The sequence below is a fragment of the Culex pipiens genome, chromosome 2, assembly GCF_016801865.2.
Source record: "Culex pipiens pallens isolate TS chromosome 2, TS_CPP_V2, whole genome shotgun sequence".
Classification (NCBI taxonomy): domain Eukaryota; kingdom Metazoa; phylum Arthropoda; class Insecta; order Diptera; family Culicidae; genus Culex; species Culex pipiens.
The window spans coordinates 138,969,313-138,985,230 of record NC_068938.1 but is presented as its reverse complement, the minus strand read 5'-3'; positions in this window follow the sequence as shown (position 1 = coordinate 138,985,230).

Below are 15,918 nucleotides of genomic sequence, written 5' to 3'. Positions count from 1 at the left end.
ACCTTGCACAAAGTGCATGTGTTTTTCTGACAACAGGTTGATGAGGAAGTTGCACATCGTCGGATTGAGACCGCTCCGCCGCAGCTTTACTCCCAACACATCGATGGAGACTGAATCGAATGCACCCTTGATGTCTAGAAAGACAGAAGCCATTTGCTGTTTCTTACCACGGGCTATGTCGATCCCTGTGGCCAGCAAGGCTAGACAGTCGCTTGTTCCCTTGCCTCTCCGGAAGCCATACTGCGTGTCAGACAGCAAGTGCTCTCGTTCCATCCATGGTTCGAGGCGGTCGAGGATCATCTTCTCCAGCAACTTGCGTAGACACGACAGCAAGCTGATTGGACGATACGAGTTGTGGTCGGACGCCGGCTTACCGGGCTTTTGAATGGCAACCACCCGGACATGTCGCCATTCGTGTGGAATTACGTTCTGCTCCACGAACGTGTTGAACAGATTCAACAGACGCTGCTTGGCGACGTCCGGAAGATTCTTCAGCAAGCTGAACTTGATCTTGTCCGGACCAGGAGCAGTGTTGTTGCCCGTCAATAGTGCTATGGAGAGCTCTACCATCGAGAAGGGAGGATTAGCATCGCTCCCATCAACAACGTCGAATGATGGTTGTGTCGGCACCGAGTCCGGGCACACCTTCTTGGCGAAATCCAATATCCACTTGTCCGATTTTTCCACACTCTCGTTCGGAACGGAACCTCTACGCATGGCCCTCGCAACGCGCCACAGAGTGCTCATGGACGTATCTGCTGGTAGTCCTTCAACGAACTCCCGCCAGTACATTCGCTTCTTCCGCTTCAGAGTATTACTGTACCTTCGATCGAGAGCTCTATACCTTTGGAAGTTCGCTGGGGATCCACACTTGCAGAAGTCCACATAAGCTACAGACCTGGCCGCCGAGAGATCCGTACACTCCTTGTCCCACCAGGGAAGTGGAGGGCGCGTTCGGATGTATGGTCCCGGGACGGGTTTCGTCTGAGCTTGTAACGCACTGTCATAGATCGTATTAGCCAGAAACGCATATTCTTCAAGCGGTGCCAACCCAGCTCGCAACTCAACTCCAATGGAGACTGCCTCCGCGTACTGTTTCCAGTCGATATTTCGCGTCAGATCGTAAGGCATCTCCACCGTTGTCGATTGCTGTGGGCCATGGCTAACCAGAATAGCGATCGGCAAATGATCACTGCCACGAGGATCTTGAAGCACGTTCCAGTCACAGAGAACTGCCAAACTGTTGGAACAGAGCGACAAGTCGATGGCACTCGCCTTCGTACCGGACGTAGTTGGCGTTGGTGGTGTTGCAATCCGCGTAACTTGCTTGTCCCTGTTTAGGAGGGTCATCTGGAAGTCGTCGCACAGTTCATGAATCAGATATGCTTGAGGGTCTGTCTTGTGACTTCCCCACTCGGTGCTGTGAAGATTAAAGTCACCCAGAACCAGTCGCGGTGCCTGCAACAGCTCAAGCATACTCCACAACTTTTGTCGAGTTAACGACACCTGTGGGGGAACATAGACGGACACAATGCAAATGTCCAGTCCTCTGATCCTGGCCTGTACTGCGACTGCTTCGATTCCTCCTAGCTTCGGGAGCGTGACCTTTCTAAAAGTGTGGCATTTCCTGACCCCAATCAGTACGCCTCCACCTCTATTTGGTCCTGCCCTGCTCTCTGTGATGATGTTGTACCCCCGGAAAGCTGGCGTCTCATCTCCGATAAGAAACGTTTCGCTCAGCGCAAACACATCACAGTCCCGTTCGAATGCGAATTGTTGAAAATCGTTTAACTTGGGGGTTAAACTTCTACAATTCCATTGTAGGAAGGAGATGCCATTTTTCGTTTTTGGTGTATTACCCATCAAAGGAAATGAACGACAAGAGGGGCATCGTGGTAGCAAGCTGTTTCCCGATGTGTCTAGCGAGAAGCTCAAACCGCTTTATGATTAAACGCGTCGGTTCACTCACAAAAGAGCACAGCCATTCCACGATTGTGGAAAAAGGAAGGACTCCTTTGAAGGCATCGGTGATCGGATTCGGTTGAGGAACCGGTTTTAGGGGGATCTTTGGCAGCTTGGGAACGGGCTTCAGCGGCTTGAGAGGAATCGGTGCCGGCTTCGGTGTCGGCTTCGGAGCGGGCTTCGGAGCGGGCTTACCCGACGGACCGAAAGGAAAATCCTCCTCGAAGTTCAACGAGTCACTTTCCTTACCCTTGCCGCCAGCGGCTTTTGTGGACTTGGAAACCTTGTTGCGCTTCGGATTTGGTCCGGAAGAGTCACTTTCCTCGTCTCTCCGGAAGAGGACTTCCTCCTCGTTTTCCTCGTCCCCCGAATCATCTGCCAAGGGGGCGAAACGATTGGATTGGTTCGCCTGACTAAGGATTTCCGCGAAGGACTTCTTGGAGCGTTCCTTCAAGGATCGCTTCATCTTGTCCTCGCGCTCCTTGTACTTTGGGCACTGCCGAGTTTTGTGCGGTTCCCCGCCACAAAGCAGGCATTTTTCAGCCTGCTTTTGGCATTCCACGTCCTTGTGGGGGCCTGCGCACTTTGAGCACTTGCTCTTGTTGCTGCAGTAGGTCTTGGTGTGTCCCAACTGCTGGCAGTTTTCGCAGCTCATCACACGCGGAACGTACAATCGAACTGGAAGCCGAAGCTTGTACAGCTCAATGTAGTCCGGCAGAGCTGACCCTGCAAAAGTCACCCGAAACGAGGCAGAAGGAATGAACTTCTTCTGGCCACCCTCGGTGGTGACGTTGCCCAGTTGCCGGCACTCGAGTACCTCCACAGCTGGAAGTTTAGGGTTCTTGAAGCGTCCCACCGCCCTTGAGAGGTCGACAAGCGACAGACTGTCATCGGTCACCACGCCGTCGATTTCGACTTTGTGGGCCGGAATCCAAACACGGTACTCGACACAGAACCGAATGTCTTTCACGATCTGGTTAGCTTCCTCCGCGGAGTTCACGATCACGCTGAGCTTGCTCTTGTTCAGCTTAGTACATTTTACCAGCCCAGGATAATGGTTATGCAGATCTTTTGTGATCCGAACGAAGTTAAGGGGTTTTTGTTTGGGCCGGAAGAAGACCACCCACTCCGTCTGCGAGCCCCCCACGTACTGGCGAGCGCGAGCTTGAACTGGTCTTTCCTTGTCACCTGGTGGATTTGGATTTGGAGGGATCGGAGGGGTTGGTGCCGGTGGAATAGGATTCGGATTTGGCGGAATCGGAGGGGTTGGGTTCGTTGGAATAGGAGTTGGATTTGTTGGTACCAGAGGACTTGGATTCAGTGGAAGAGCTGGATCCGGTTTTTGTGTTGGAGGGGAAGTGGGATCAGGTTTTGGGTATGGTTTCGGAGACAGTCGAGACTTGCGTTTCTTCGCCTTGCGCCCACCAGTGCCCTTCACAACGACCTTGGTGTCCTTTCCGTTGAGTTCCAACGCGGTTTGGTTAGAAGGCACTCCTGGGAGAGGATCAACTTCACCCTCGTTGTCCGTGTCCCAGTCTTCGGACTCGGACATTTTTTCCACCTGGTCCTCATCCGGATCCATGGTTGGAATGAAAAACGAAACAAAAACTAATACAAAAGCTAATCAAGATTTACGCGAAAAAGAAAAAAAAACCCAAGGAAGAAGAGAAAAAAAATATGACTAACAAAAAAAAAAACTATGAGAAAAAAAAAACTAAAAGCAAACAAAAAACTCGCCTTTCACACTCACCGCCGAACTGGCCGCACTGGCTGCCGCCCGCAGCGGGATGCGCGGGAAGCTCGTTTTCGCGCGCTTGTTGTTGTTGTGCTGCCTGCTGCCAGCCACGTAAACAACGGGGATGTCTCCGACCTGGCCTGGCCGAAAACTGGTCCGCCGACCGCAGTCGACTCTCCGGGGCCGATTCCACCGACCAACGACCGTCTCTCGTCTCAGCTGCCGCCGCAGCCGCTGCTGCTGCTCGGATTCGGGAACTCGTTCCTTCTCCGCCTCTGCACCGCCGCCGTGTCCACGACGACCAGATTGTGGCTCCTCTGACCACCGGAACGGGCTTGTCCGCTCGCACACGCCTCGGAATCGCCGTGAAAAACGCGCCAAACACAACTCGATAGAGCACGAAAAAACACGACTACGCGCTGAGACTTCTGCCGGAGCAATGAGACCTTAAATTAGTCATTTTAAATTGAAAAAATGAACAAAAACAGAAAATCGTGTCTACAGTAAAATCACATCAATGGCGTATACATCATATCGCCGTAAAACGGCAGTACAGATCTGATTTATAAAAATTGTGGGTTTTACGAGCGGTTTTCCAGTGATGGAAGACACAAATTTTTAAGAGCGGATACAGACATCGCTCATGTGTTTCAGAAAAAGAGCTCTCAAAAATCAGACTTTGAGTTCCGGGTTTCGGGCCAAAATTCAATCGAAAGAGCGCATCTAAACCTTCAATTTAGTAATAGGATTTTTTCTTGGGACGAATCCTCGCCGTGCACGATTTTTTTTTAGATTTCTGAAAAAGGCGTTTTTCCAAAAGCAAACCTTAAACCTTTCTTTTGTAAGAAAGGCAAAAACGATCGTAAATTTCGAAGTCTTCACTCTTGTTCAAAGTATGGACAGATCCCCGACGAGCCAGACAATTGGGTCCTAAAATGAAGCTTAGATTGCTGATATTATTGTTTACAGCGATAAAGCTTTTTTTTTCTGAGTACAAAGACCCTTTGTACGACCACAAAGAATTTAAAATGGATTTTTAAATCAATTTTGAAAAATTAACCTCGCGGTCCTTCTTGACAGAAAAGCTCCTACTTGACAGCTCGTTCCAAGGGGACCATAGTTGATCCATCGAAAAAATGTTGTCTTGTCAATATTTTTTTCTGCATTAAAATGAAAAAAAATGATCAGAAATGGTTTTTAATCGTGTTTTTTACCGTTGTACATAAAAATTTACATAGGGCTTTAGTACCCAATTCTCCATCGACCGTAACTCCTAAGAACACAGACAAACAGATACATCATTTAATATTAATAATCATAATCCAAGAGCCATCTTGTTGAATATAACTTATGAAATTTGTGTTGGATTGAATGCATACAGGCTCAACTAGCTTTCAAATGCATGTAAATGAGCTATGGTTAATTTACAAATGCCGTGGTGAGTTTAGAATTTTTCAAATTGGTCGTTGAATAGCATTTTAATCAATATTAAAAGAGCTTATCGTCTGTTTGTCTGAGGGAAAACTCTCCATTGAACTGATATCTAGTCTACTGCTATTACTTGCCGAAAGTCTGTGTCGTTTTCGCGTGCTCAGCCCACATTTCGGGTGGGGGGCCAAAGTTTTATCCAAACTTTGCTGGCGTCGATTAACGTATGATAAAATCTTAATGGGTCCATACACAATTTAGCGCAAATGACTGTTATTGGTTCACGCGCGTTCCCGTCCCCCAGGGGAGCCACACGGCCAGCCTCCAACATCTGATAAGAAATGCTTAAGATGGTGTGTCCCAAAAATAAAGCAAGAAATATCTAGAGCATGGCTCTGCTAAGGGAACTTGCTAGAACCAGAGATATCGGGAGGTTGCTGTTTTTGTTGTTGCGTGGCCACGTCTTTGCTATAATTTACGACGGTCGCGTACCAAATATGGCAACCTAAATCTGCACTTGCCCAAACAAGTTTGGTGTTGAAAGTTTATTTTTTCCCCTGCTATGTTTTGGGAGCTAATTTTGTTTGACGATTAATGGTTGGGTTTGGGTTATCTGCAGAAGAATCGAAGGAGCCAAGACGAAGTTCAATAGCCTTACTTTAGGTTTAGACAAGTAACACTGTGTGCATAAAATCAACTTATTTGTTTAAATGATCTTTAAAATGGATCAAATAAAATATAGAACTATTAATTTTGTCGAACCATAACTAATTTGACGTTCTCTAAAATAATTTAAAACATTTCGTGCTTTAAATTCATCAATGCCAGTAGCTGTGAACTTTACACCTCGCTCCACGTCCATCATACTCAACCGTCAGGATGACTCGAAACATAATCACGATTGCACGTATCAATTATTCACGTCACGTTACTTTTATCACCCGCCGTAACACGTGACATGCAATTCTGGCCCCGCGAGTTCCTGACAGAATGATTGCCACCTCCCTCACTGTCGTGTCATTTCTCATTTTATGTGTATTTCGAGGCTCAAATACAAAAAAAAACTCACACAAAATGGGCAAAAGTGAAAAAGAGTGAAACGTTGCATGAAAAATGCACACACAAATTCGCCGCGGACAAACGATTACAAAATGGTCGAACCTGCTACTCCATGCGGGCCACGATGGACGACGTATTTTTTCCGGCGTTTTCGCGAAAAAATCCTCGCAATTAATTTAATATGAAATTAATAGCAAATTAATGTCAGCGTAAATATTTTATTCATTCGGCGGGCGCGGTCGGCGTGAAAATTTAACTAAAAGCTGTGAATGCACCACTGCATCTCTCTCTCAGTCGGGATGTGCCGGGCTGGATGCGGCAATTGCAATTGAAAATCGGTGCATCAGATGAGATACCAAAAAAGGATGTGGACAATGAGTGAAAAAATACGCACCACTTAAGCCCGGACCGGGTGCAACATTCGAAATTGTGCATTTTTCATCCATTTTTACAGCTTGATTGTTATTTCGCTAGTCTGTATAAGCTGTTACTTATACATCTAAAAATAAGCTACCTTAACATACAGTTAATAATTACTAAATTAAAATTGATATGAAATATTTTATTGGAAATTTAATACAATAAATTATGTTTTTAAAACAAAAAAATGTGATAAAACATGCATAATTAGTAGCTATGCAGCTAGATGCAAAATGATGATTTTTTAGCACAACGCTCGGCAAAACTTCGTTGAAACTCGAGTTTTGTTGCAATTTCTAAAGACAATTTTGAATAGGATTTTTCAGTGAAAATATTGTTTCCCAGCATAAGTTTTCCGTCCCATGTGATGTGTGTCAACTCAAAAACCAAAAAAGTTACAAAAAAGTTCCTTCAATACAAATGCTGAAAAACTTTTCAGCACTCAAATAAATGCTAAAATGACCAGTACTTAATACCACCATACCAGTACCAGTTATTTTTGATGATGAAACGGTACATGTCAAAAGTTCATGACATTGCACAGTGGGGTGTACCCCATTTGGCATAAAGCCATTTGGCATAATGCCGTTTGGCATAACGCCGTTTGGCATAATGCCATTTTACATAAAGGACATTTGGCATAATGGTCATTTGGCATAATGATATTAAATTTTCAAAATTATTTCAATTTTATAGACTGGGATCAATCGGGACTACAGTTTGAATGTGGACAGCAGTTTTTAATACAAACTTCAGCTTTTTCTTTAAGCTCTTCTGGCAGCACTTGCTGCTACTGCAGAAAACCCATTTAAATTTCAAAGTCAAAGCGCCAGGTCCTGTCACAACCAATCAAGCGCATATTTGGGATTCGGGCTTAGTGCATCCAGGGGATCATGCCCTGAAATGTACGCAAAATTCACTCATTTTGTTACATCCTACCAACATATACTCATTCATATTACAGGGTTGGGAAAATTTAAATAATAATAGATTTAGAAACTAGTTTTCTACGATTTTATCAGTAAGTGGCGCTACTTCCATTCAAATATACACAAAAGTGAGATTTTTATTTGAAATGTAAAGCATTCCACTTTGTCATATACGTAGGAACATATTAATTCACCGTCTTCAGCTTTGGATCTAACCCAAAAAAGCTGCGGGCCAATTTTTCTGAACTCTCAACTGCTGACTCAAGGTTTATATTTCCTTTAAAGAAAGGGACACTTTCTAGACTTGTGACAGCTGCTGAAAAAAGGTGAATTTTTCTTCTAAAGTTAATTTTTCTTCATTAAAAAGGGGATGATGCGCTTCAGCTGTGGTCACAACTAAAGCGAGTTTTCCCTTCTTTAAAAAATATTCACCTATATATCAGCAGTCAAACAGTTTTCCCTTCTTTAAAGAAGGGAAAATTCTACTTGTATCAGCAGTCAAGAGAGTTTTCCCTTCTTTAAAGAAGGGAAAATTCAACTCATGTTAGTAGTTCCCAGTCAAATCAATCCGAATTCTGAAACGGAATCTAATTAGAATCGTATACAAATTCCGTTTCAAACGCAACAACCGGTTCGAACACGGAACCGGTTGTTGCGTTTGAAACGGAATTTGTATACGATTCTAATTAGATTCCGTTTCAGAATTCGGATTGAGTTAACTGGGTTATCTCAACTCAAAGAAAGTTTTCACTTCTTTAAAGAAAGGTAAATTCAACTTGTGTCAGCAGTTATCACAAGTCCAGAGAATTTTCCCTTCTTGATTAGAGAGAAAATTCAAACATATAGGGATAATTCAACTCGTCTTAGTAGTAATCACAAGTAAAGATAATTTTCCATTATTTAAAGAAGGGAAAATTCAACTTGTGTCAGTAGTCATCACGAGTCAGTGAGTTTTTTTCTTGGTTTTTTATCCTTCTTGGAAAATTCTCTTTACTTGTGATAACTGCTGACATAAGTTGAATTTACCTTTCTTTAAAGAAGGGAAAACTCTTTGACTGGTGAATACTTTTTAAAAGAAGGGAAAACTCGCTTGAGTTGTGACCACAGCTGAAGCGCATTTTCCCCTGTTTAATGAAGAAAATTCAACTTTAGAAGAAAAATTCAACTTTTTTCAGCACACAGAAAAAAAATGATGGTAATATTCATCAAGAAATGGTGACAGATTTTGTATCAAAAAAAATTATTAATTTTACATCATAAATTGGTGAATATTCATCAGTTTTTCATGACCCGCAGCTTTTTTGGGTTAGATCCCAAGCCCTTCCTTCTTTAAAGAAAGGAAAATACAACATAAAAAAGAAAATTCTACTTGTATGACAAAGTTGAAGAGCCTTACAATTCCAGATTAAATTTTCAAAAGGTCATTACTACATAGGAAACCCATAGCAGTAGGTTGGTTCGGATATTTACTCGAGAATTCAAATGAGAATCTAACTTTTGAGTATATTGATAAAATCGTAGAAAAACTTGTTTTCAAATCTAGCATATTTTTCCCCTATTTTTCCATACAATCTTTAACCTGGAATATCGATGGGAAAATGTCGAACATATTTGGCTCAATGGCTTAAAACAGCCCTGGGAACAATATTCAACAAGTGGAGCAACGTTTTGAACAAAAGTTTCAAGTTCTGGGTACCCATAGCCAGCAGTTTTCAAAACAAGAAAAAACATTTTTTTTAAGGAAACAAAAAATCAGCTTTCGCCGGCAGTTATCACAACCTTATAAGGTCTTCTTAAAGCAATTCCAATATTAACCTTGTTTTGAAATTTTAACATCATTATGCCAAATGACCATTATGCCAAATGGCCATTATGCCAAATGACCGTTATGCCAAACGTCCATTATGCCACACGGCATTATGCCAAACGGCGTTATGCCAAACGGCATTATGCCAAATGGCTTTATGCCAAATGGCTTTATGCCAAATGGGATACACCCGCACAGTGGGAAAAAAGGGCCTAAAAAATTACCGCAACATGATTTCGCGCAAACCATCGATTGCTATACACCAAAAGCTTCGTTTTTGTACCAGGAACAATAATCCGGTGAAAAATCGCACTGCACGGACCGCTGGCCGGAGCACTGGCCACCGGAAGACCCAGATTTTTGGAAAAAGTATCTGGTTTATACAATTGTGAACTCATACGCTTTCTCCTATCATAAATAGTCATGAAAAACAATCATAGAATAATATTAAATACCATAGTACCCATCAAAACCAGTTCCACCGATCTCCGATGGCCACATCCGGAACCGCAGTGGGAAACCGCATAAACTAGTCGTGCGACGTATCAAACTTCTTGATTTTGCATGGAGACATGAGTTATACACTCCTCTTTTAAAAACACGAAGTTAGATATGTCGCAAGAGTGGTTTCAGGAATTTGCCAAATATGATCTTCGGATATGGCCACCGGAGAACCTGGGAACCGGTCAAGGAGGCAAAAATACGTCTTAAAAATACTCTCCATCCAAAATCAAGATGTTTGATACGTCGCACGACCAGTTTATGCTGTTTCCCACTGCGATTCCGGATGTGGCCATCGGAGATCGGTGGAACCGGTTCCGATGGGTCCTATGGTATTTAATATTATTCTATGATTGTTTTTCTTGACTATTTATGATAGGAGAAAGCGTATCAGTTCACAATTGCATGAACCAGATACTTTTTTTCCAAAAATCCGGATCTTCCGGTGGCCTGTACTCCGGCCACCGTTCCGTGCAGTGCGATTTTTCAAAATATTTGAAACTTGCCCAAACATGCTAAATATGATAAGGCTGATGCAAATATTTTGAAAAGATTTTGTCCTTCGGCTCTGGGCACAAAATAAATAAAAGTGTACAAATTTAAATTACAAGCCAGACTTTACCATTCAAATGACAAAGTTTTTGGAAAGTGCAAAAGTTAGTTTGCAATTCTCTCAGATTTCGGTCATTCGTTTTTTTTTTGTATTTTTTAATCCGACTGAAACTTTTTTGGTGCCTTCGGTATGCCCAAAGAAGCAATTTTGCACTATTAGTTTGTCCATATAATTTTTCTTACAAATTTGGCAGCTGTCCAAACAAAAATGATTTAAGAAAATTGAATATAAATCTGAATTTTTGAAGGATTTTTTTTATCGATTTGGTGTCTTCGGCAAAGTTGTAGGTGATAAGGGCTACACTGAAAAATATGATACAGGGTAAACAATTTTTTGGTGATTTTTAATTTAACCTTTTGTCACTTAAACTTGATTTACAAAAAAAAACTCAATTTTTATTTATTTTTTATATGGGGACATCAAATACCAACATTCTATAAATTTCCAGGTTGTGTAAAATGGCTTCTTTGGGCATACCGAAGGCACCAAAAAAGTTTCATTCGGATTAAAAAATACAAAAATAAAAATTAAAAAAAGGCCGATTTCGTAAAGAACTGATCGATTATTAATTTTCAAAAAAAAACTAAGTTTTGATGAAACAATATAAGACTTCTTGGAAAAAAAGATACATTAAAAAAATGCTCGTTTTTTATCTTTTTAAGGTCGTTGCAAATATGTTTCGAAGTTTATGTCACTCGACTCAGACCAGGGGGGGAGAGAGGGACAAAAAATATATATAAACAAATTTAAACTACAAGCCATGGTGAGAAAAGTAATATGAAATGCATTAAAATCTGTGCAGTTGTTTTGCAATCATAATTTGGAAATATCCAAGTATTGACAAAATTTTTGCGATGCTGTACATCGAACATCCACTAAAATTGAGTTTTTAAACGAACTTAAATATGTAGAAATAATTATAATCAGAATTTTGATAAAAATATTTCGTTTGCAAAAATATTATTGAATAAAGTGCATCTGAAAATAGTACATTTTTTCGTAATGTAAAGACGCAACTTTTGGTACCGTCAGTGGGGTGACTATGGGTAAAAAAACGATAACCTTCTCGTATTTTCTTAATAACAAAAACAATTTAAATAACATCGGAAGTCTTTCAACGTAGATTTGTTCTTAGATAGTTTACTAACATTTTCCCAAAATATGGTGGATTTCGATGAACACTACCTTAAATGCCAATAGTTTGAAAAATGACCCAATCTCACCCCTTAGAGAGGGTGACATTGGGTCAAATGAAACTAAAATGATACTCAAATACAACGATATGGTAAAAACAAGTCATCCAACAGTGTTTCTTGTTCGAGGGAATCGTATTGACACGCTACAATGTTTGAAGTGGAGATTTTCAAACATTTGGGTAGTTTTCGAGCAATTCTAACACAAATATTAGAAAAATAATTTTTCGAGAGGTCATTTTTGGCCAAAAACGTACCCCAACTTTAGACAGCTGCCAAAATAACAGAATTCGTTCTAGGAACGAGATTTTTTCAGCGAAGTGATCTTAAGATGTCCCTTACACAACCATTTCAACAGAATTCATTTTCATTGAAAAGAACCTGAGAAATGGAAAAATCCGTAAAAAATCACTTTGACCCAATCTCACCCCCCAGACCCAATGTAACCCCCACTGACGGTACCTTAACATCACTGATTTTTTCATGATGTCGCAGTTTTAGTGAAAAAAGTTGATTTTTACCCGTTTTGGTCATTTTCGAGGTTTTGTGTGCGGCGCATCGAAAAACCCAGTTTTTATGTTCAAAAAATCATATCGCTGAATCGTGTTAATGAATATTCGCAAATTTTGGATATGTTATGTAAAATATTACAAGGAATCAGGCAACAATATTTTCAGGTATGAGCTCTTTGGTCCCGAGACCTTCAAATTAGCAAACGAAATTTTGATGATTTATGATTTTTTTAAAAATATGCTTTTTGCGAAAATAAACGAAAAATGCCATTTTTTGGAACACCCTAATTCGGATAGGAGCATCCTGATCGCCAAACAAAAAAATACGGGTCTAATTATTTGGGTCAAGGAACTCCAACTCCAAATTTTAGCCAAATCGGATCACTTTTGATTTGGAGACTTCCTGTTTGACGTAGAATGGCTGACTTTTTTAAATCGCTAATAACTTTGCAGGATCAAGTTTTACAGCTTTGGTATATTCTACAAAGTTGTAGAGCATTAAATTTTCAATGAGATTCTCACTTTTGGGAATACTCGGATGGAAGTAGCACACCGTAGAGACCAAACCGTAAAAAAGTTGGGTTTTTCTTACATTTTTTCAATTTTTTCCATACAAACTTCACCCTCGAGTATCAATGGGTAAATTATGACCGATTTTGCTCATATTTGGCCCAGAGTCCTAAAATAGCTTAAGAAACCATAATCAGCTTGTGGAGCGAGATTTTGAGAAAAAGTCTGGGACATATACGAAATTTGCTGTTTTTTTTCGAGAAAAAAAAAACTTTAGAAGAACTTGATCAAGTTTGAGGAATGAAAACTTTGAAAAAATGGTCAGAAATAGCCAATTTATCAATTTATAAAAAATCTAGCAATTTTGATAACTCGAGATAAGGGTACTAGTTAAATATTGTTCCTTGAGGTTTTTCAGACCCCTGGGTCAGTCAAAATAACCAGTTGATACTCAAGGGAGAAAAACCTCTTTTTCTCACAATTTTGTCTGCAGGCGGCTCTATTTCCCAGCAAATTTTCGCAAAAGGAAGATTTCTAATGAAGATTTAATATTTTACAACTTTGTCGTAGAGTCCGAAGCTATACAACTTTTTTAAACTTTTTAAATACTTGAATTTATTTCGATCCCTTGTTTAACACGTCGATTTTGTGTAAAAAAAAAACATTGAATAAATTTTCTCTACAGTCAAGGTTATAATAGCCTTAATTACCCAAGCAACACACTTTGTCAGATAAACGTATTTCCTAACTGGTTGTATAACCGAACGGCCTCGTTACCACAACTTGTTCTACAACTCCTGTGCATTGGAAAAAGCGCACTTTTTTCTGTTGTATAACTTGCCAGAATAAGATGCAAGTTATCAGAGTAAGTTGTACAAATGTATCTGACAACACTGTGCTAGCTAACAAGAGATTCAACGAAAAAAAGGGGGCGTGGTTAACGGCTGTGCTGTCAAATCAAAGCGCACACTGAAAAGGAAAGATAGATTGAAAACAGTTGTCTAACCGTTACCCAACTTACATGTAAACAAACAGTTCTTATCAGAATTTCAATCAACGACGAAGCCAATATGAATAGTATCTCTGACTATTTTGGTACGCTTGTTTCTGCCCGATTTATTTAGAAAAAAATTGAAATTGCATGAAAAAAAAAATAATATTTTCGCGCTCTCTAACTGTGATTCTTGTGAAACCCTCTTCATGGCGAACTTTTAGATTTTCATTTTTTTGATGAACTTCGTCTTTTCCAAGATTCGACCCGATGACTTCGACGGCTTGTTGTTATCTCCACGGCAGGTCCAGGCGCGCTTCCACATCTCTCCACGAGGATTCATAGTAAACAAGCTGGCCTAAACGTCAATAAGAAGGCTGCGGTCAGCTTTGTTATACTGCAGTGAGCTATACAACTTAACTCCAGAAAGGCTGTCATTGGAAATAAAGTTATATAAGTTTGTTTCAAGTCAGTTTTTATAACTCCATTATGTAACTTTGTTATAACAAACCGTTTCAACTCTCATTTCGATTACCGTACCACGGAGTAACATTGAAAATTGGTGTGATTTTAATTTGTTGTTTTCTCTATCATGAATTCCGTAAGCTGATATTTTTTGTAGCTTTTACCGGCGATAATTTTATAAATAATCGGTCAACAATTAAAATTATTGCAATCTTCAATAAATAAACATTATTGAAACTCTAAATACCTCACGTACAAATTTACACCACCTAACAACACGCAATGTCAAGTTGAATATGTTTGTTGAATATCAGTTATATAACCTATTCTCCGATAACATTTGTGTAACAAAGCGAGAAAACCTAAGGTTATTTATAGAATGGTTGGCCACGCCCATTTTTCAGAAGATGCCGTCACATGACAATGTTAGATAAGTAGTGAAACAAACAGTGCAATATTATTCTTATTCAACAAACTGTTTTCGACGAAAACAATGCAGATGAGGGAACAGCATCATGGCATATCAGGATTTTGACGTTTAATTACAGCTCATAAAAAGCGTTTTCGACTGAAATCAAGTGATAAATACCTCAAACGGAAGTGAGCAAGCAAGTTTCTATCGAAGGTGTTCCAAAATAAGTTGTTTAAACAGTGTAAATCAGCAAATTGGATGGAACCCTCCAAATAGGTGAGAATTTTTCCTATGTTGTGTTTTGTTGGAAAAGAGTGAAGTTGACTGTGTTTTAACACTTTTGTGGCACAAAACACGATAGTTACATAAGTCAGTTATACAAGCAGTGAAACAAACTGTTATTTAAGTTATGTTCAGATTTTTTCTCGTATGTTTATCAAAAACAATTGTCTAACTATTATTCAACAGTCGACAAGTTATGAGTGCTACTTGGGTAATTAATATTAATTTACGCATGCCATAAAAAGCTCTTCAGCAATCGCTACTTGAGAAACGGAAACAGAATCAAAAAAAGTATAAATTTTCTGACAATTTCAGGGCACAAAATATGATCGCCATAAACCCCCCCTTAAGCAGGGGGTAATTAATTAATTCCGAACGCCATTCCGCGATTGTCGAAATAATTGCGCACGCAACTCCGGAAGCCATTTCTTTGCGACTTGTTTCTCTCCTTGGCGATATTGCCGAATCGAAAGAAGATGAAAAAAAATGTAAACTGCCGCTTTTATCGCTTCGGATGTGCTAACTGGCCACCGCGCCGCCACGACGCAGCTGGAGTGAAAGAACTGCATCGCCTGCGGGGTGTGTTCTGTTTCCTCGGACCGCCAGGTTATGGCGTCGAATCGCGATGCTCAGATAATTCGCCGCACTGCACTGGCTGATGGCATGTAATGAGAGGATAATTGAATTTCCACAACCCGTTTTGGAACCCTGCAAGTTATGGTCGGGAATATATACGAGGTAATTTGAGGATAGTTAAGTGTTGTAAATTGAATCTTTATAAGGATAAAAAGAGGATTAGCTTGGAACAGCTAAAAAACTTGCTTAAAATTATTGTAAATTGTTCAACAAAAATTACGAATTACAGATAATAAAATGTAACTTCACCTTACGGTACACCAAATTCTTATGCAGCTGAGCAGCTACTAAGTTTGGCGGTTCCTTTGTGTTCCTTCGGAAGGATGAAGCCCAAAGTGCCGAAAGTGCATCTGAAGATGCTGCTGCTGAGGAAAGGCCAAAAGAAAAGCTCGCGGCAGCACCGTCTCGTCATCGTTGGCTAAGGTTCAACGAGAAAATTGTAATTAAATTTTACATTCCTTTC